Genomic DNA, 20,299 nt, shown 5'->3' with positions numbered 1-20,299 from the left:
ACCTCGCAACCGCGGGAGACAGCGACGAGGTATAAAAAAAAAAAAAAAAAAAAAAAAAAAATTATTATTATTATTATTATTATTATTATTATTATTATTATAATTATTATTATTATACTCTTTAAGTTCAGTATAGAAATTGAAATGTTTGATCATATACCAAAGAGGTGGCAAGGCATTACCAATATAGCCCATAGAGCACGACCTGTGAGTAAGATGACCTGGCCTCTGATGTCTCCTTTACTGGGTACGTCACAGGTGCTGGCGCCACTATATCCAAGGGTCGTCACGTAATGCTCAAGAATCGAGCCTTTGCGTTCAAGGGTGGCACTGTCGTGTCCCGCGGTTGAACCTATGTGTGGGTCATACCGCTGTGGTCAGGGGTCGTGCAGCCGTGCTCACGGGGTAGTAACTTCGTAGTGTGAAAAGGGGTAGGAGACACAGTCCCCAGTTTCTGTCAGTGTGTTGAGGGTTGTGACGTGGTCCGCTACATAAGGAAAGTGTTGTAAGTGCAGTTGAAAACTTGCAGTAGTTTCCCGTGATACACGGAATCATATACTGGGCAAGCCACCGCTTCACATGATGACGTGTGTGTGGCCGCCAGGAACTCGAGGATGAGCCGTTGCGACGTCTCTTAACACCGCTGCTTAAGCTTTGTTTAACTCTTTACCTTCTCGTGTCTGTCTTTAAGCGTAAGATTTTTATACCTCCTCAAAAACTCTGAGGTTACCATTTTGCTTTTTTTCTGTTTTTCTTTGTTTTCAGCTCACTTAGGTTTTATTGAAGTCCTGAACTCGAAGAGTATTGTAAAGTCTTTGGCTGAAGCGCTCTCTTCGACATGGAACTCAAGACAGACATGCGTGACATGTTACACAGATGGTAGATGTCCACCACCACAGCCTCGCCTTGTAAAATATGAACATACAGCCTATCTGCTCGAATTCAGAACAGTTGCAAATTTTCAGCCTCTGGCTGCATTAAATGTAGTACACCGTTAATGATGAGGATAATAGTGATAATGATTTTTATTATCATTATTATTATTATTATTATTATTATTATTATTATTATTATTATTATAATTATTATTAATGGTAATAGTAATCATGATAATGATGCATCGTCAGGTGACGTAAGAATCTTGGCCGTTGGAAAGGCATTGCCTCTCTGCACGCAACTGAACCAGTGAACGTGAGACTGGTTCGGAGAGCTTCATGAACCACTATTGTAGTGTCGTTCGAAGCGGGCTACTCCTCACACCTGAGCGTTGTCCTTAACACTTTTTTTGTCTTCGCTCAGAATTTATCTATACTGTGTCGTGAAGTAGTCTATGTGCTGGAGATAATCTCATCTAGGATCGGACATTAATGAGAGGGGAAGGTTCCTGTCGTGGTTCTCATTTCAAAAGATTTTTTTTTTTTATTCTATCAGCAACTTTACTCTCGGGTATTCACACACATACACGCACACACACACACACACACACACACACACACACAATCATCGTCCCAAATATTTTGCCCAAAGCAAATAGATTTTTGGAGAACAATTCTTTCTCTCTGTATTGAGCAGGTTCAGCTCGAGAAAATTATCAACAATTTTTATTGCCGTGATAGAGAGATTTCATGGTAGTCTGTAACAGTTCACTTTCATAGATTCAAATTGTTGGGTGCTGCTGGCTTCTATGTTACTTTTTCCGGGTTATTTTTTTTTTCTATTTTTAGGGGAGGGAAAGAGTACCTGCCTGCCTGTTGTTCAGGGTATGATTTGACGATTTTCTTCTTTTCGTATAAGTGGATAGAGCTTACAAAGTAGCCAGGGAAACCTATGAGTTATTGAGGTAAGACAAAAAAAAAGGAATTGGAACGTATATTCAGTACATTTTCGATATCAGTAAGAAAGTTGATTTTTTAGCTCTGTTGAAAAGACCATCTGTTGGATTCTTAGTTCTGCTGGATAGCCTTCTTCTGAATTCTTAGTACTGTAGAATTTTTAAGCAATGTTAGAATTTGGTGCGTGTGTGTGTGTGTGTGTGTGTGTGTGTGTAAGAGAGAGAGAGAGAGAGAGAGAGAGAGAGAGAGAGAGAGAGAGAGAGAGAGAGAGAGAGACATTTTAATGCATTTCCGGATGTTTATCTCTTACGTATGATGATGATAGTATGACTGTAAATGTTCCACGTCTCTCTTGAACATTTCATTTTTCTATAAGTATGAATGAACTGACTTGTTCCATAACTGGACATTATGTCGCATGATTGTAACTGCGGACGAGAGAAATGATGTGTTTACGAAATCCAAGATGAAAATATACATTAGAAAAGATAATATACATAGATGAATAGACAGATAAACAGATACATAAACAGATGTATTTTGAAAGTCATCGAGTTTCTTGGGGCAACATACAATGTTCCTCCTCGTATCCCAGTGTGGCTGTTGCAAGTGTTCAGAAGTTAGCTGTGTAGAAGTGACACTCTCCCCCCGTAGTTTGCATGGTAGCGGTCAGAAGCACCTCTCATCGTTCTCTCGTCTCCAGTCAGATTTAAAGCATCTGACTTCTAGATTGCAGGAAATTTGGCGTGATGTATGACGGTCTCCGAGCAGAGCCTCCAGACATTCTTTTTGTAAGTGTGGCGACACACAATAGCCTTACAGCAAGCACTACTTCTACATTTCTGGATATTTTCTTCTTGTCTAAGTGTGGAGAAACCAGCGTGACACAGGACCTTCTCCAGGCGCGGGTGCAGCAGCGTGACTGGACGGCTGTGGACAGTGATGTGTACCGCCCTCGGGGGTGGGCGGGCTCTGGGGAAGGAGGGAGTGAGGGACTCGCTGTCATTAACTGATAAATCCTCACAAGTTTCCCCTCATAAATAGCTGATAAACAAGGCCCTTATTACTCGTATCATAGCTAAGTGACAGTCATAATATCGGCAACCACAATTTCTCGACTGCAGTGACTGGGGCCTCCAACGCGGTGACCGCAAAGACAGCATAAAAATCGTGAGAAGTTCCGTGTACGACATAATCTCCTGGGGTGAGTCGGGCTCCTCCGGCAGACTTTGGCTGTTCGGTCAGCCTGGTCCTCGGATCGCCACGGGGGTTGAAGTGTCTGTCAACAGCTTCATTCTGAAGAAAACGGGATGTTGCTTCCATGTATATGATATATTTACATGCGTGGTGGCTGAGGACGCCTTGTGGAGTGTGTGGGGGGGACTAAGCAACGCCTCTCCCGGCGCCATGAAGTTTCCGGAGCGCAGAAGCGGGAGGGGGGGTGTTTTTACCTCCGCCTCGTGAGGAGAGTAGCAGTGAGAATTCACTTGAGATTTTACGTCCTGGTGCAGCCAGTCCATCATGGATTGTTATTACTGTAATTGTCAATGGATGGAGCGGTTCCGCCCCTGTTGCTGGGCCAAGTCTTTGGGAATCGCAGTCATATCCAATGAATAACTCGAATCAACACAGCTTTCTGTCGTCTCTCGACAGTGAGACCGCAGTGCACTTGTATTGTTCGACACCAACGCTAGTCTGGTCTGCCCTTACGTCCACGACACACCCGCGCTGGTTGATAATGGTTATCACTCCTTATTCTAAAGCAGTAGTATTGACGAGAACAGTGGTCGGGACCAGCGAGGGCAATCAATATTGCCTCTGTGTATGTATGTATGTATATATATATATATATATATATATATATATATATATATATATATATATATATATAAGTTCGCAGCCATGATGTCCCTTGTAATGTAAATTTAGATCCCATTTTGAGTTCTAATGGTTCTTGACAGACTTTTTTTTTCCTGAATGAGAAAGACCAAACGTAATTAGTTTCCGTTTGTAATTCTCGTTATGAATGATCCAGGGAAGACAGAGCTCTGGTATTCTAGAAGGCAAAATTAAGGGTTCTGAGCAGTTCCAGCTGGTAAAATTTTAGATCGATCATTTACTCATATGTTTCATCTTCAAAATCTTATATAATGTTTGAAGATGAAATGACTTAACCGTGTGTTAGAACTGCAACACCTGACAGTCCGACATCTGCCAGTTATATGGGAAACTAAAAAAAAAAAAAGAGCAGTTTGAACAACCGGATTCCATCCCCTTCATGCGTTAACCTTCTCTCCAATGAAAAAGCTGCTGAAATTGTTAATAATCACTTCGCCAACACCTGCCGGAGACTTACACACCTTGACGCCACCTTCCTTCCTTACACACCTTGACGCCACCTTTCTTCCTTTCATCTCTAACAACCCCTGATTCTAAAGACACCAGTACGGTGAAGACCACCTCACTCTGTCCGACCGATGAAACTCTAGAAGAAGTTCTCCTGAGTTAGTACAAACTCCTTTTTGTCTAGCATCAGTGCCTCCCTCCATCATTCAAAATACACCGATGATTGGAATCCTTCGAGTCTACCCCCTAGTACCAAAGCCAGCGAGACCGTAGTAGCACAGCACCCCGATCCCCACCTCACTCCGTGAATGTTGCGTACGTAATTAAGATTACGCAGACACGAAGTTTCGTCGACCCTCAGTAGTTTTGTGATATAGAGACCTCCCCTACCACCCCTCTGCCTCTTTAGCTTCTTCGGCTCTATCACTCGTAGCCTAGTGGAAGGCAAGACCTGTGTGATTCTCACCTTCGTTTGACTTCCTCAAAACTTTCGACCTAGTCATCCATAATATAATCAATCTTGCGCTGCTGCTACTGCGAAGTCTCGTTCCATGGCCCTCACAGATTTCCTCAGTGAGCGTCGTAAGGCTCATTGCTTCCGAGACGCAATATTTGCACGTTCCTGCTTCTCATCTGTGGCGTCCCACACGACATAAACACCTGTTTCCTCTCTCTCGTAAAATGTCACCGTGATGGAGGCACCTGCTCAAGCGAAGTACGGCGACGATTCTGCCGTAGGTGTCAGCTTTGAGAACAGCTCCTCCTCGACTGCTTCATCCTTCAGAACTCCCTTAACAACTGTAGGTTGGCCCAATTTGCATGCCTTAACCTCCATACTCCCGGTACCAGTACGTCCCCCAACACGCACAGCAAATTGACTCTGCCACATTCAACTTTTTTCGTCTGTGATTTTCGATTCGTCTTTGAGGAGTCTTCCTATCAGAGGCTCTACCAGTGTGAAGAGTGGGAGCCAGACCGCAGGGTTAACACACACACGAGGCTCTTATAGATAAATTTAAACACCGGTGTTGGTGAAACCATACCAGGAAGGCCTCTGAGTGGTCTCGTAGTCTCGGGAGCGCCTGCCTGTCATTATCTTAATCTGGTTATTTCTGGTTTTCTATCCTCCTCCTCCTCCTCCTCCTCATCAAGTGAGTGATGACAAACGCGAAGAGATTATAGATCCACTGGCCTGTTTGGGAGTGCTTACGGTGCTTTCTCTCGGATTTTCATATTTACTGAGAAGTGATATCGGATGTGATATCTTACTTTATATATATATATATATATATATATATATATATATATATATATATATATATATATATACACTCGATGACTTGTCGGTAACAGGCCGTTTGAAACGCCATGGAAAAGGGTAAAATGAATAACATCAGTAGTTATGATTAAGAGGGTTTTATCAGCTGGCGTTATCCAGGTGTTATCGGCTGATGTTGTTTACATACCATCAGCTGATATGTGTTGTCTTATTGTTTAGAAGTTGGCTGATTTTGTTTTCATGTCGTTTAGAGATTTTCATGCTAAGGTAGGGTTAGATGATGATGTTTAATCTCTTTAACGATATATATATATATATATATATATATATATATATATATATATATATATATATATATATATATATATATATCTTTTCTTTCTTTCAAACTATTTGCCATTTCCCGCATTAGCGAGGTAGCGTTAAGAACAGACGACTGGGCCTTTGAGGGAATACCCTCACCTGGCCCAATTCTCTGTTCCTTCTTTTGGAAAATTAAAAAAAAAAACGAGAGGGGAGGATTTCCAGCCCCCCGCTCCCTCCCCTTTTAGTCGCCTTCTACGACACGCAGGGAATACGTGGGAAGTATTCTGTCTCTCTTATCCCCAGGGAATATATATATATATATATATATATATATATATATATATATATATATATATATATATATATATATATATATATATCCTTGCCAAAGGAAAGTACCTATTTTGTCGACCAACCCCTAGCGGATAACGAACCGCTAGGTTGACTGTGGACCGAGTTCCGCAACCAAGATTCGAACCTGATCGCAGTCATCTGAAACTGTTGATATGTAATTGTCACATGGTGTTCTTTCCATGTAGTTGTGGCCCAGGGTGTTTACATCCATTCGGTCATTACCGATTATATTAATGTTATTCACTTTGGCACGAATTTCTCTTGTTTGAAACGTATTACATATTTTCAGTGACGGTTACCACAATCGATGGGTGAGGCTTGAATTACTGTCTTATATAACGTACTTCTGCTAAATCGGTCGATTCTTTATCATTTTCTATGCAGTAAGAAATTGTATTAAATGGGGTTTAGCCCTTTAAGGACGAGGGTGTGACCCTTAGGTCACAGGTCAGGGGACAGGTCACAGGTCACCAGATCAGGGGACACGTCCTCATTTCAAAGAGCAACATCGTTGTGCTTAAGGGTCGGTCGGAACCATCGTACATCTGGAGTTAAACAGCTGACGATTATCAATTTGGTTTGAACCTCCACTGTATATATAGATATATATATACGATCACGTCGCATTCATTTGTTGCATTCTTAAAATACACTTCTTCATCATACGTCACACCCGTGGATTCAACCGTGCTGATTAAAGGCACAGAAACTTACGACATAACGTTGGAGACGAGTGGCTGGTGAGGTATGTCGTTAATGCTGAATGGCAAGTACGAGGTTACCACCTTGGCCGTGGGCAGGCAAGGCAGTAGAGGAGGTGGAGCTCGGGGAAGCGCCTCTCGCAGGCCGACGCGAGTCCGTCGTTGATTGTGTCGTGTTGGCGGAGGGCGGCGGTGCTTGAGGGCGCCGCGCAGCTGTGGCCGGACCTTCCTCGCTTCGTAACGACAGAACATTTTTGTCATCAGGTTCGTTATTTGAACGAAAATTGTACGTTACAAAAAAAAAAATGTCTTCGATCTCCGTCATCAGACACACGTTTTCACTTCCGTTAACTTAATGCTTATGTATACTGTGTACAGTTTTTATTTTATACCTGTGTATACCTTGTACTATGTATAAGTCTTTGCCTATGGGGAGGAATGTACTATTGCCTTAGATTTAGAAATTCAGTGTTACTTGAAGTTCATTATGTATTACATTGATTCTTCTCGAGCGTGATCACCTGTAGGTACGTAGATCCGCGAACCTTAGCCATATACAGTCTCGTTTGTGGTCTCCCGTAACGACCCCGAAATGGTGTCTCCTTATGTAAGCCTTTTTATCGTCCGCGTTAATTATACACCACCTAATTAGTTGTACTTGGAAGGGTGGGCTAGTGTGCGGGCGTGAGGCCACAATGACTTGGCTGCCTTGTTAAGATGCTTAGCTAAGATTAATTAGCGTAACAGGTGGTGACGTCCGTATTAAAAACTTGGCACGTCGAGCCGCCACCTCTCCCCTCGTTGTGCACACCTTCCGTCTGCCCCTCTGTGCCCCCTCGGCGGCGTGGTGTCGAGGCCGTAAGCACGTCCCTATCTCAGACTTGGTTTTACGCTCACACACGAGTATCTTTGGATAGACGGTGATGAGTCGGTTGCAGCGAGCGTTGTTACCCAATGGCGGGTGTTGTAATGAAGGGAGGTGTGACGGGAGAGGAAGAGGTGGAGGTGGTGGTATGTGTGAGGCGTGGTACATGTGGTACCTCTTGCGACCGTCTCAAAGGCTCGTCTCCCCTCTATTAACGTCTGACATAAGCTCTTGTTAAGGGCAAGCTGAGTTAGAAGGCAACTTTACACTGACTTTTGTCACCTGTTTATGATGGTGCGGGTGCTGGGCGGCCGCGCCTCAGAGCCAAGGTGGTATTTTTAAGAAGTGCTCAGCATGAATGATAATTAGCACAATTTACGACATCCTCCGCGCCGATATGCATAGATGACGCGCAGCCATATTTAAAATCGACGTTCCGGTTTGATTAAGAATTGGGCTATTCGGTCGAGATTGTAGGAGACGCTGGTTAGGTGCAGCGAGCTGTAACACAGTCTACAGATGAAGTGATGCTGCTCTGGAGACACCGTACTGTTCTCTGACGTCCTCCACGACCTCCGGATCACGATCCGCACCCTGACGACTGCCACTACCACCCATGATGACTACTGACGCTCCACCACCACAACCACCACCCATGATGACTACTGACGCTCCACCACCACCACCACCACCACAGTACTACCCCTTCCCACCAGAACTACCCTCCCACCACCATTAGCATTACCCCTTCCCTTCCACCTAACGTCAACACTTCACCACCACCCCTTCTCACCACCACAGCCACTAATTACCACTACCCCCTCCCCCTTCCCACCACAGTCACGCACTCCGCCACCCATCACCTCCGCGTTTCCACACCTCCCCCAACCACCCACCTTCCCACAACCACGGGTACAACCACACACACACCCACAAGGAAACAGGTCCTCCCACTTTTGCGATAATCTCTATCACGAAAATTAGTCGGCCTCAGCCCTAAACAGAACCTATATCTTAATTAGGCAGGTTCGGACCCTTGCCCCGCCCTCCTCTTGCTCGGGCCAGCAACGCGCCCGACCCGGCTGACGTGCTGTAGATAAGGTGCCGTATGTTTGGTGTAAAATACAGCACGAGATAACATAACCAGGCCGAGGTGACCCGGTCTATCCTCTCTCCCCCTCCCCCCCCCCAAAAAAAAAAAAAAAATGATATTCGCTTTTTCGCGATGTGGCGTCGACGATTGTTTGCGTTTGGTTGTGTGTGTGTTCCTCTCGGCCAAATGATGTTCAAGATTCACCAGGCCTTTTTAGCCTGGCACGGGCCCCTTGTCTTTACAAGGCCCGTCCGCATCCCCACTGCCTAGTGTTTGGCTGAAGAACTCCTCGTTTCTCAAGGTTTTTACGGTCTGGATGTTTTGTGTGTGTGTGTGTGTGTGTGTGTGTGTGTGTGTGTGTGTGTGTGTGTGTGAATTCTCTTATGGCTCGAAGGGAAGTGGGTATGGATGGGTGTTTGTGTGTTTATGTATGTGTGTGTATGCAAGTGGGCGTAATTGTGTATTTAACGGATGACGACCCCTGGAGTACGATGGTACGATCATTGAGCACGACAGGACGAACCTCGAGCACGACTAATCTGTCCCTGAGTGCGACGGTGCGACCCTTGAGCGTCGGTACGACCTTTGAACACGTCGGCACGACCTTTGAGCAAGATCGAACGATCCTCGGATTTGATGGCATGGTCTTGTACCTGACACTTTGATGCCGGTCAAAGGCCATGTCATCATACTTAGGGCCGTACCGTCGTGCTCAAGGGTCGTGTCGTCGTGCTCAAGGCTCGTGTCCTCGTGCTCAAGGGTCGTGTCGTCGTGCTTAAGGGTCGTGTCGTCGTGCTCAAGGGTTGCGCCGTCGTGCTCAAGGGTCGTGTCGTCGTGCTCAAGGGTTGCGCCGTCGTGCTCAAGGGTCGTGTCGTCGTGCTCAAGGGTTGCGCCGTCGTGCTGAAGGGTCGTGCCGTCATACCGAAGAGGTTAAAGAAAGTGAACCAAACGTGTCGTAACAAAAAGGACGGACTGCGAGGATAGTATTGGGAAGCGTTTGAAAACCAAACACACACACCCTATCCACTCACCCACAACCATAACACCATCTCTCTCTCTCTCTCTCTCTCTCTCTCTCTCTCTCTCTCTCTCTCTCTCTCTCCGCAAGAACCTCGCATTCGCAAATCCAGACTGCAACTGGAACCCGCCCCTCGTAACACGGCTTACGACAACAACAATAACAACAACAACCACTACCACCAGCCACAACAACAAGACCCCCACCAGCAGCAGCGGCATCGCTCATGAACAGCTCCGGGAGATATGGGGCAAATTAAACAAGCATTTCCTCTGTCCTTACCCCCACACCCCACCTCCAACTCTCTGCGGCCTGTTTAACCCACGGTGGGCCGTCCCTGCGGTGCTGTGGGCGGAATATAGTGGGACAAGGGTGGGTCAGGGGCGTGTCTGGGGGTGGGCAGGAGGTGGGCAGGAGACACATTTAGCCGTTGTGGTTGACACTGACTAAGACAGGCTGGACTGTAGATGAGGATGGGGCCTATGATTACCTGGGAGTCCCCACCGAGACGGCGCTGAGTAGAGTCTCGCTCCTGAGTGCAGGGGGTAGCCAGGTAACGGGTGACCGAATAGGGAGGCTATCTGCAGGAGGACAGGACGCGGGAATACATTATAAGACCAGATAACTGAAGACCTGATGGTCTCTGACGTGGTTAATTGCTGGAGAACGATACATAGGGATGTCTATGGTAAGACTAGATAACAGACCTGATGGTCTGTGACGAGGTTATCTGCTGGAGGACAATAATTATATCCTAAATTTCTGATCCTCATAGACAGAGATGAGGATGTGTAAGTTATATGCTTTATGCAGAGGGGAGCGGGGACTGGCTAAACGTAGAGTTGCATTTTTGAAGTCCAGAATGGAAAGTCGTCGCTGTTTCAGTATACCTTACTGTCTTAACGAAACGAGTCTTTGTATGGTAATCTTTTTATCATCAAATAAATCCACCTATGGTTAGTGTGACTGAAAGTAAAGAAATCTTTTTATCGTCAAATAAATCCACGTATGGTTAGTGTGACTGAAAATAGAGAAATCACCCTCAAGAGATTTAACAAGCTCAGACCTTGCATACAACTATCTGGCCTTCGAAAAGCACTGGAAATTAGGTGATTGTAGTGCTTGATTACCTGTCTCAGGACTAATGAAGTGTCTGAATGGGGCATTACCTGAGGTGCTGTGGCTGCTGGGTCCCTTCCCGGGAGCCGCCGGGAACTCCTGGAGTCTAAGGGTTCTCCTGGAATATATGAAAACTCTTAAGGTTTGTGAGGGAACTCTAGAACAGGTAAAATCAACTTTAGGGATGCAAGGGAACTCCCGAGTTATGGGAAGGTAACTCCAAGGGTTTGAGATGTTCTTCTCTGAGGAAGTGAGGGAACTCATAAGACGGGAGGCTTTGGGAGAACTCCTGGAGGTGTGAGGGACCTCATGACGGGGTAAGGAAGTTCATGAACGTACTCCAAGACACAATTAGATGTTCCTTGAGCTTCTCATTAGATAGGAGCAAAAGAAATCAAGGAGCCACCTGAGCTGCTCTTCTGAAGAAGAAAAGCTCAGAATTGAGGATGAGTGAGAGCTCGGACCACCAAGACCTCTGGGAGTGGTGGTAGTAGCGCGGACCACCGCGACCTCTAAGGGTGGTGGCACAGCGCAGACCACCGAGACCTCTGGGGGTCGTGGCACAGCGCAGACCACCAAGACCTTTAGGGGTGGTGGCAGCAGCGCGGACCACCGAGACCTCTGGGGGTCGTGGCACAGCGCAGACCACCAAGACCTCTGGGGGTGGTGGCAGCAGCGCGGACCACCGAGACCTCTAGGGGTCGTGGTAGCAGAGCGCGGACCACCGGGCCCTTTGGACTTGGTGGCAGAAGCACGGACCACCGAGACCTCTGCGGGGTGGTGGCAGCAGATCAGACTCGCCAAGACCCTTCGGGGTAGCGGCAGAAGCGCGGACCACCAAGGTCCTGGTTCTTTGCTTGTGGAGTCTACATCCATGTCGAGTCCAATTCACTGCTGGCAGAGGTGTGCTGCTGCCAACATCACGGTCACACCTGCATATATATATATATATATATATATATATATATATATATATATATATATATATATATATATATATATAGGGGATTAAGAATACTTCCCACGTGTTCCCTGCGTGTCGTAGAAGGCGACTAAAAGGGGAGGGAGCAGGAGGCTGGAAATCCTCCCCTCTCGTTTTTTTTTTTTTTTTTTAATTTTCCAAAAGAAGGAACAGAGGGGGGCCAGGTGAGGATATTCCACAAAGGCCCAGTCCTCTGTTCTTAACGCTACCTCGCTAACGCGGGAAATGGCGAATTGTTAAAAAAAAATGTATATATATATATATATATATATATATATATATATATATATATATATATATATATATATATATAGAAGCAGTGAAAAGTTTTTATCGAGGATGTAAGGCATGTGTACGTGTAGGAAGAGAGGAAAGTGATTGGTTCTCAGTGAATGTAGGTTTGCGGCAGGGGTGTGTGATGTATCCATGGTTGTTTAATTTGTTTATGGATGGCGTTGTTAGGGAGGTGAATGAAAGAGTTTTGGAAAGAGGGGCAAGTATGAAATCTGTTGGGGATGAGAGAGCTTGGGAAGTGAGTCAGTTGTTGTTCGCTGATGATACAGCGCTGGTGGCTGATTCATGTGAGAAACTGCAGAAGCTGGTGACTGAGTTTGGTAAAGTGTGTGAAAGAAGAAAGTTAAGAGTAAATGTGAATAAGAGCAAGGTTATTAGGTACAGTAGGGTTGAGGGTCAAGTCAATTGGGAGGTAAGTTTGAATGGAGAAAAACTGGAGGAAGTAAAGTGTTTTAGATATCTGGGAGTGGATCTGGCAGCGGATGGAACCATGGAAGCGGAAGTGGATCATAGGGTGGGGGAGGGGGGCGAAAATCCTGGGAGCCTTGAAGAATGTGTGGAAGTCGAGAACATTATCTCGGAAAGTAAAAATGGGTATGTTTGAAGGAATAGTGGTTCCAACAATGTTGTATGGTTGCGAGGCGTGGGCTATGGATAGAGTTGTGAGCAAGAGGATGGATGTGCTGGAAATGAGATGTTTGAGGACAATGTGTGGTGTGAGGTGGTTTGATCGAGTAAGTAACGTAAGGGTAAGAGAGATGTGTGGAAATAAAAAGAGCGTGGGTGAGAGAGCAGAAGAGGGTGTTTTGAAATGGTTTGGGCACATGGAGAGAATGAGTGAGGAAAGATTGACTAAGAGGATATATGTGTCGGAGGTGGAGGAAACGAGGAGAAGTGGGAGACCAAATTGGAGGTGGAAAGATGGAGTGAAAAAGATTTTGTGTGATCGGGGCCTGAACATGCAGGAGGGTGAAAGGAGGGCAAGGAATAGAGTGAATTGGATCGATGTGGTATACCGGGGTTGACGTGCTGTCAGTGGATTGAATCAGGGCATGTGAAGCGTCTGGGGTAAACCATGGAAAGCTGTGTAGGTATGTATATTTGCGTGTGTGGACGTATGTATATACATGTGTATGGGGGTGGTTTGGGCCATTTCTTTCGTCTGTTTCCTTGCGCTACCTCGCAAACGCGGGAGACATCGGCAAAAAAAAAAAAAAAAATATATATATATATATATATGTATGAATGTATCGGTGTTACCGGATTGCGCTCGCTCGAGTGAAAGGTAACCTTTAGTAGGGCTGTATCACTGGGAGTATAGTTTCGGCAAAAACTTCTCGCTCTAAAGGAATCTACATTTCCCTGCTTCTGGAAATAGGGCATCCCTGAACGGCAAGAGACTTCAGGAAGTCCCGGGTAACACCATGACTCAGGAGAAATTGGTCCTGGAGCAATTATAGATAGATAGATAAATATGTATGCACTGTGTGTATGTATGTACGCACGTTTACACACACGTACATGACACATGTATCCGTATGGTACTTAACATTCCCATGCAGTAGTATTAGCGTCTGGTGTACGGTTGTCGAAGGATAGCTTGCGAATTTGCCTGTGACGAGTGATTGCACACTAGACCAAGAGTAATGCATCTCTTTACTCCAGTAGACTCGACGCTGAAGCGTTTACAGGACGGAAACAAGACTTCTCTGGTGAACTAAGGAGATAAGAAGATGTAAAAATGTTGGTGAATTATTATTCTCAAGTATTTTCTTTGTTTAGGGTAACGACGGTAAATTGTAACCAGACTTAACAATCATGTGGACATAAAGAAGGAAACGGGGGAGCAGTATCGCAGGTTGGGAGAGACGGCAGAGATTTGAGAGGCTGTGGTGGAGACTCCGAGTTGGGTTTTGTTTTAGGAAACCTTCAAATAACCGAAACGTTTTCAGCGGTCGGTGATAACAGACAAGCAATCCTGTTGGTAATGCAATCTTCTTCATTCTTCAGAAAACATGTAAGAATAATAAAACAAAAAATAAAGCCGCAGCCGTTAAAATATATATATATATATATATATATATATATATATATATATATATATATATATATATATATATATATATATATATATATATATGTAGATCCTGAACCATTCTCTTGGAAATATACGTATTTGACCTCCTTCTATTCCTCGTCAGTCTTAGACGTAACGTTTCTGCCGTCTCTCCCACACACACTCTCTCTCTCCCTCAGTGTCCCACCTCTCCCCCGCCCACCCACTTTACCTACAGTTTCCAGTGCCATTGTTTCATTGTGCGTCTGGCCGCTCACTACTACTCGTTATCCCCCGATTGTTTCCCGTGGCAGGTTCTTCCCCCGACAATGCCCCGCCCGCAGTATTCTTGCCCTCCTCGAGTGTTTTCTTGCGGTAGACCGCGGGACTTCACCAACAATTAAAGCCACATTCTCGGGGCGTTGGGTCTCTCTCTCTCTCTCTCTCTCTCTCTCTCTCTCTCTCTCTCTCTCTCTCTCTCTCTGCCCCGTGAATGCCGAGGGATCTGCTCTTTTGCCCTAACCCAGTCCCATGTCTGTTTTTCGTTTTTTTCCTTTCGAGTTTTCTTAACGATTTAAAGAAGTTTTTTCTAATTCACGAGTTACTTTGCTTTAAATATAAGATTACTTTGCTTTAAATATAGGATTATATTTTACTCTTTTTCGTTTTAGGATCCATCTCCTTCGGCGCTCCTCCATTTCCATGCTTTCTTTTCTATGCGATTCGATGACATCGTTTTCTGTGCCTTAATTCTTTATCTTTGTATTTATGTTGATAGAGTTACTTCCAGTCTGTATTTGACTGGTATTCTGTGGCATTTGTCGTCACCATGTTAAAGCAATACGCGGCTTTCCCTCTTTTCAAAGTATCAATTTTTAACCCCTTCTTGTTCAGGGCCATACAGATAATGATCATAGACTTATCTTGAATATGAAGGTGTTGGAGATCTTCCGAGAGGGTTTGCTGTAACTTGACGGTCGTGATGATCCTGATAAATGGTAGGCTTAAAGTCCCAATAGCCAGCCAACTTCCCTTCTTGTGGTCGTAGAACTTATTTTTTAAGAAAGGGTTTCTACGCTCATATTACTAGTTTTTTTATTATCTTAATCTAATTCTTTGGATTTCCTTTCTGTAACTCTCCTTATTACATATTTCTTTGTCTTTTAAAAGGCTTTATATCACCGTGTTGACATAAATAACAACGTTTCTGTGGCAGTGTTTGGGAAAGGTTCATAGCACGTGAAGGCGAGCATAGAACGCACATTGAGTGTCTTTGGGGTTCTTTGTCTTTTTATACACATGATTTTTGGTTTCTACACCTTCTCCTTTACCCTATGGTTTCTCTGTTACTCAGGGTGTAGTCTGTCCTTCCTCTGTGTCATCTTCCAGGCTTTCTGCCGATCCTCTACGTTTTCTTCATGGTTTCTGCCTCTTCTTCACGTTTCATCAGCGTGCCCATCCTATCTCAACGTTTTCTTCTTAGATTCCTTTCCATTTGTGCATTCTTCTCGCTTTTCGTCCCTTCTTTATTGTTTTTGTGGCCTTCCTTCTACATTATTCATCGTCGTTTCCATTACTTCTCTAACTTTCTTTCCCCTCGTTTCGCTTCCTTCGTGATATCCTCTCCTCCACGTTTATTGGTGGCCTTTATCCCTTTACGTATTTTCAGATTTCATCTCCTTCGCCCTTTTCATGCTTACGTTTCACTGTTCCTGCTTTCCCTTGCTTTCGTTTCCCCTGTTAGCAAGCACAGGCACCAGAAGAGAAGCATCTCGACTCAAGCGCACACCTCAGCCCTTGGTCATAAGCGCGTGGAGTCACTTCACACTCCAGGTACATCCCCAGGACACGCACGCACGCACACGCGCACATACACTCAGAGACACCCATAATCTAGGCATCAGGAAACAAGCATGGAGGACCGACCACCCGATCGGCCCGCACGTTATAACTTCTCCTCACTGGAGAGAGTGAGGGAGAGACAGGTTTTCCCCAAGATAGTGGGTAGGGAGGAGCCATTTGTTCTACTATTTATAGGGGTGTTTTAGGAGGAGCCTTCTGTTTTACCAGTCTGCCTCCTTCTGTATTGATGGATGGGGGAGAAGCATCATGCTTTATTATCCTGCTGCCATTTATAGTGATGGGTAGGGTGGAGCCCTTTGCTTTACTATCCTGTCTCGATCTACAGCGGGGAAGTGGGGAGGAACTCACTGTTTACTAGCTATTTCCATCTATAGTGGTGGATAGGGTGGAGCCCTCTCCCTTACTATCCTGTCCTCATCTATAGTGGTGGGTGGGGAGGAACTCTGTTTTACTATTCTGTCTCCTTCTGTAGTGGTGGAGGAAGAGGAGCCCCTCATGCTTTACTAGCCTGTCTTCATCTATAGTCATGGGTGGGAAGGAACTCTCTCCTTTTTTAACCTGTTTCCATCTATAGTGGTGGGTGGGTGGAGCCCTCGCCTTTACTAGCCTGTCACTCCTAGCTTCTTCCTCAGAATTTATCTTACATATAATCGGTGACGTGCGGTGCGTATTAATTATTAGTTTCCTTAACGACGGGACGGCATGGAAGGGGGGGGGGGAGGAGGAGCCTATATTCATGAAAAACGTCAATTGTAATAATTGCATACATAGAAAGGGATTACTTCAACTGAGAAAGAACACATCATTAAAGAGATAGGTTGCCTGTATGAGTCTTACTGGACGCTGTGCTGTATGGTGTGCGAAGTCTTGTTAGGCAGATGACGAGGCTCATGTCATCCTCTGCAAAAGAGAGAGAGAGAGAGAGAGTAAATTATTTTGGTTGTCACTGAAATGCTACGCTCATTTCCATCAGTTTTCAAAGAGATTTGATTGACTTATTTGTTCTTGCCAGTGACGGTATGAAGTGCTATGTTCGTTGTACGGACGGTCGTCAAATCATTTATCAGTTGACTGTAGTAATAAGATGTTTTAGCTGACTCCGGCAGTTGGTAATACCCTCAAGCCTGACGGTACGATCCTTGAGCACGGCGGGTACGACGACCTTTAGGTATAACGGCCTAACCTTAGACCTGACCCTCCTGAGTCGACTCATAGGTTAGAACATACTCAAGGGTCGTTCAGTACCGTCATGCTCAAGCGTCGTACTGGCGTAGTCAAGCGTCATACCGTCGCGCTCAAGCGTCGCACCGTCGTGTTCATGCGTCGTACCGTCGCGTTCAAGCGTCGCACCGTCGTGCTCACGCGTTGTACCGTCGCACTGAAGCGTCGCACCGTCGTGCTCACGCGTCGTACAGTCATACTCAAGCCTTGTAACGCCGTGCTCAAGCCTCGTACCATCCCTATATGCTTCGTGCATGATACACCACGTCGAAGGTCTTATCCACGTACTTCCTGTGGGATTTCTGATTCTGGCTGTTGAGATTATGAAGGGCGCGGGACACACGAGGTGTGCACTTAAGTGTTTTAGTCAGACTGTTTTTATCCGGCGATGTTTTGAACGTGAGCATAGCACCTGAGTTGTAGCTTCGAAGCATGAGTCGGAGGGGAGGTGCCTCATGAATACGACATGGTAGCTTCACATGAGTCGGAGGGGAGGTACCTCATGAGTACGACGTGGTACCTTCGCGTGAGTCGGAGGGGAGGTACCTCATGAGTACGACGTGATAGCTTCGCCTGAGTCGGAGGGGAGGTACCTCATGAGTACGACGTGACAGCTTCGCCTGAGTCGGAGGGGAGGTACCTCATGAGTACGACGTGATAGCTTCACATGAGACGGAGGGGAGGTACCTCATGAGTGCGATGTTAAGGCCCCTGGGTATGGATGATGACTTGGCTAGGCCGTTAATCCCCAGGTGTGGGTACCGATGTCCTTGTGGTACCGCTCGTGTCCAAGGATCGAACCGTCGTGTTCCAGGATCGTTCGTTCGTGTTCAAGGATCGAACCATCGTACTCAAGGCCTGTATCTTAGTGTTCAAGGATCGAACCATCGTGCTCACCTCACTCCAATGTCTAGGATCCAGTGGTCATTGTGAATTATCGGCGTTACCGTGTAAGTTATTGTAGTTAGCTGTACGTACGTATTTCCACTCCGTCCTTGAGGTGTTCCCAGTACGAAAAGAGACATTGCGTAAAAGATGAAAGAAAATGGTCTGGAATAGAAGACAATATGGCACAGGACTGAAGGCATCAATTTTGTAAATACCAGCCCTGATATGATCAGTTGAAAATAGGCGACGCAGAAGAGGTATCCATTATTAAAGGAAAAAAAAACGTATGCCGTTGGCTGCAAAGAAAAAAAAAAAAAGATCACACGAATTTCAAATTTTTAAGCTAGTAAAAATGTGTTTTCATGTCGTGGTGATTATCCGAATTCTCACACAGTTATTGCCAGCTGTTGTGACAACATTATAGCATCAGGCAGGAGGGGGCGCCTGAGGAGGAAGCACCACACCCACTATTGCATGTAGATAATGTTACGCAAACCACCAGAGATGGAGGATGAAGAACACACGGCGGAACCCTTTCTTTACGCGGAGCACAGCCTGGCCTCCCGAGACCGGCATGATTATGTTCGCATAACACACTGTAATTATCTGTATTACTGTGATACGAAGAATCCTCGCAGGAAGTCTGGGTATTTTCGCACAAGCTCGAAATATCAAACCCATGGCGGTGTAGCTCTAATTTCTGTCATCAGCTGATGGTGGCGGGGGTGGGGCTGGGACGGCCCTGCAAGATTGCATACGTCGAGAGAAGCAAGTGAGGGATATCTTCTTGCGGAAGGGGAGTAAGGTTCCATTTTTATACTGATCTGGGAGGGGGATGTAGTTAGCTGTGTGTGTGTGTGTGTGTGTGTGTGTGTGTGTGAGTGTGTGTTGGGGGGGATGCCTTTGCCTTAAGTGACGATGAAAATATTCGACACTGGGAGGAAGGATTCGTGTACCAGTGGCGTCTCAGAGGATGACACATGGTAATTCCAGGCAAGATGGTACTGTCTTTCTAGGAGGGACGCAGCAAAAATTGCGCCGTCTGGATTCACGTGAAAAACGTGAAACTTCGAACCGAGTGCATTGTGAATACGGGATGCGAACCCCAGACATTTTCGTAAATTCCATAATTGACCGATTGTACCACCCTTTTTTTTTTTTTCGGGGTGGTTCAGTTTCGTATATCACAACACTTTAAGTTCTGACCTCTCGAGCTTGCCAACTTACAGCGATGAAGACCACGACGCTTTTACCTGACAGGGTAATATATAAAGACTTCAGAATGACTGGGAATGATTCAAGGTCGTAAATTTGCGTTGCGTTGGGTCACTGAACAATTGTATTGACGGTGTGATTGTTTGGACAACGAGGTAGCAGAGGCCGCTACTGTTATTTCAAACTGTGCTGAGACCCTCCTGCACGCAGTCCTCGTTTTTTCTCTTCTATTCATCTCTTTTCCTTCGTTTTATGCTTCCTGAACGTGTTTTTTTTTTCTTTCTCTAAGATAACTTCCTTTTAAACCTTCCGCTTGTTAGAGTTTCTTCATTTTCTCCTATTTTTCCTCCTTTTTTTTTCCTACTTATACAGTGTGTATACAGATGTTCGTGTTTAAGTGTGGATTTTATATTTTTGAATTACCTTTTTCCCTAATTGTACTGTAGAGGGAAAGAGGGGCTCCATCTCTTGAATTTTCTCTGCCACTATACAACTTTTTAAACATGAATGATGTCCACATACACAGTTTTTTCAGTCACTTATTCCATTTATGCACCAGTTTTACTATAAAGGTACTACTTTACATTGTTTTTTCAACACTTTTTCTTGCTTAATTTCATGTTATGGCCCCTGATCTGTCTGTCCATGCATCTTTCGAAAAACTGTTTCCTGTTGACTTCGTTAAACTGGTTTAAGAATCTAAGGGCTGTGATCAGGTCACCGCTTACTCCTCTCTTACCCCTGGTGGGCGAATTTGAGATCTCAAGTTGTTTTTTTTTCTGGAAATCACTTTTCATTGTGGTACCATTTTCGTTACCCTCCTCTTAATGACCTGTTCTTGGTGCTTCTTTAGTTGCTTTGACCAAA

General features: G+C 45.2%; 1 protein-coding gene across 2 annotated transcripts in view; it reads left to right on the top strand.

The window, feature by feature from the left end:
- The window catches only part of zfh2 (Zn finger homeodomain 2), a 932,335-nt gene that overhangs the window by 55,457 nt on the left and 856,579 nt on the right, over positions 1-20,299 (top strand). Inside the window, exon 1 of one of the 2 annotated variants that reach the window (XM_071666761.1) lies at positions 6,952-7,082. The exons of the other annotated variant lie outside the window; for it this stretch is intronic. The gene's annotated coding sequence lies outside the window, so the exon portion shown is untranslated. Of the gene's footprint in view, positions 1-6,951; positions 7,083-20,299 lie in introns of those variants that run through there. 2 annotated transcript variants of the gene reach the window in all.

Source organism: Panulirus ornatus, chromosome 11 (genome assembly GCF_036320965.1).
Source record: "Panulirus ornatus isolate Po-2019 chromosome 11, ASM3632096v1, whole genome shotgun sequence".
Classification (NCBI taxonomy): domain Eukaryota; kingdom Metazoa; phylum Arthropoda; class Malacostraca; order Decapoda; family Palinuridae; genus Panulirus; species Panulirus ornatus.
This window is presented reverse-complemented; position numbering and strand designations above follow the sequence as displayed.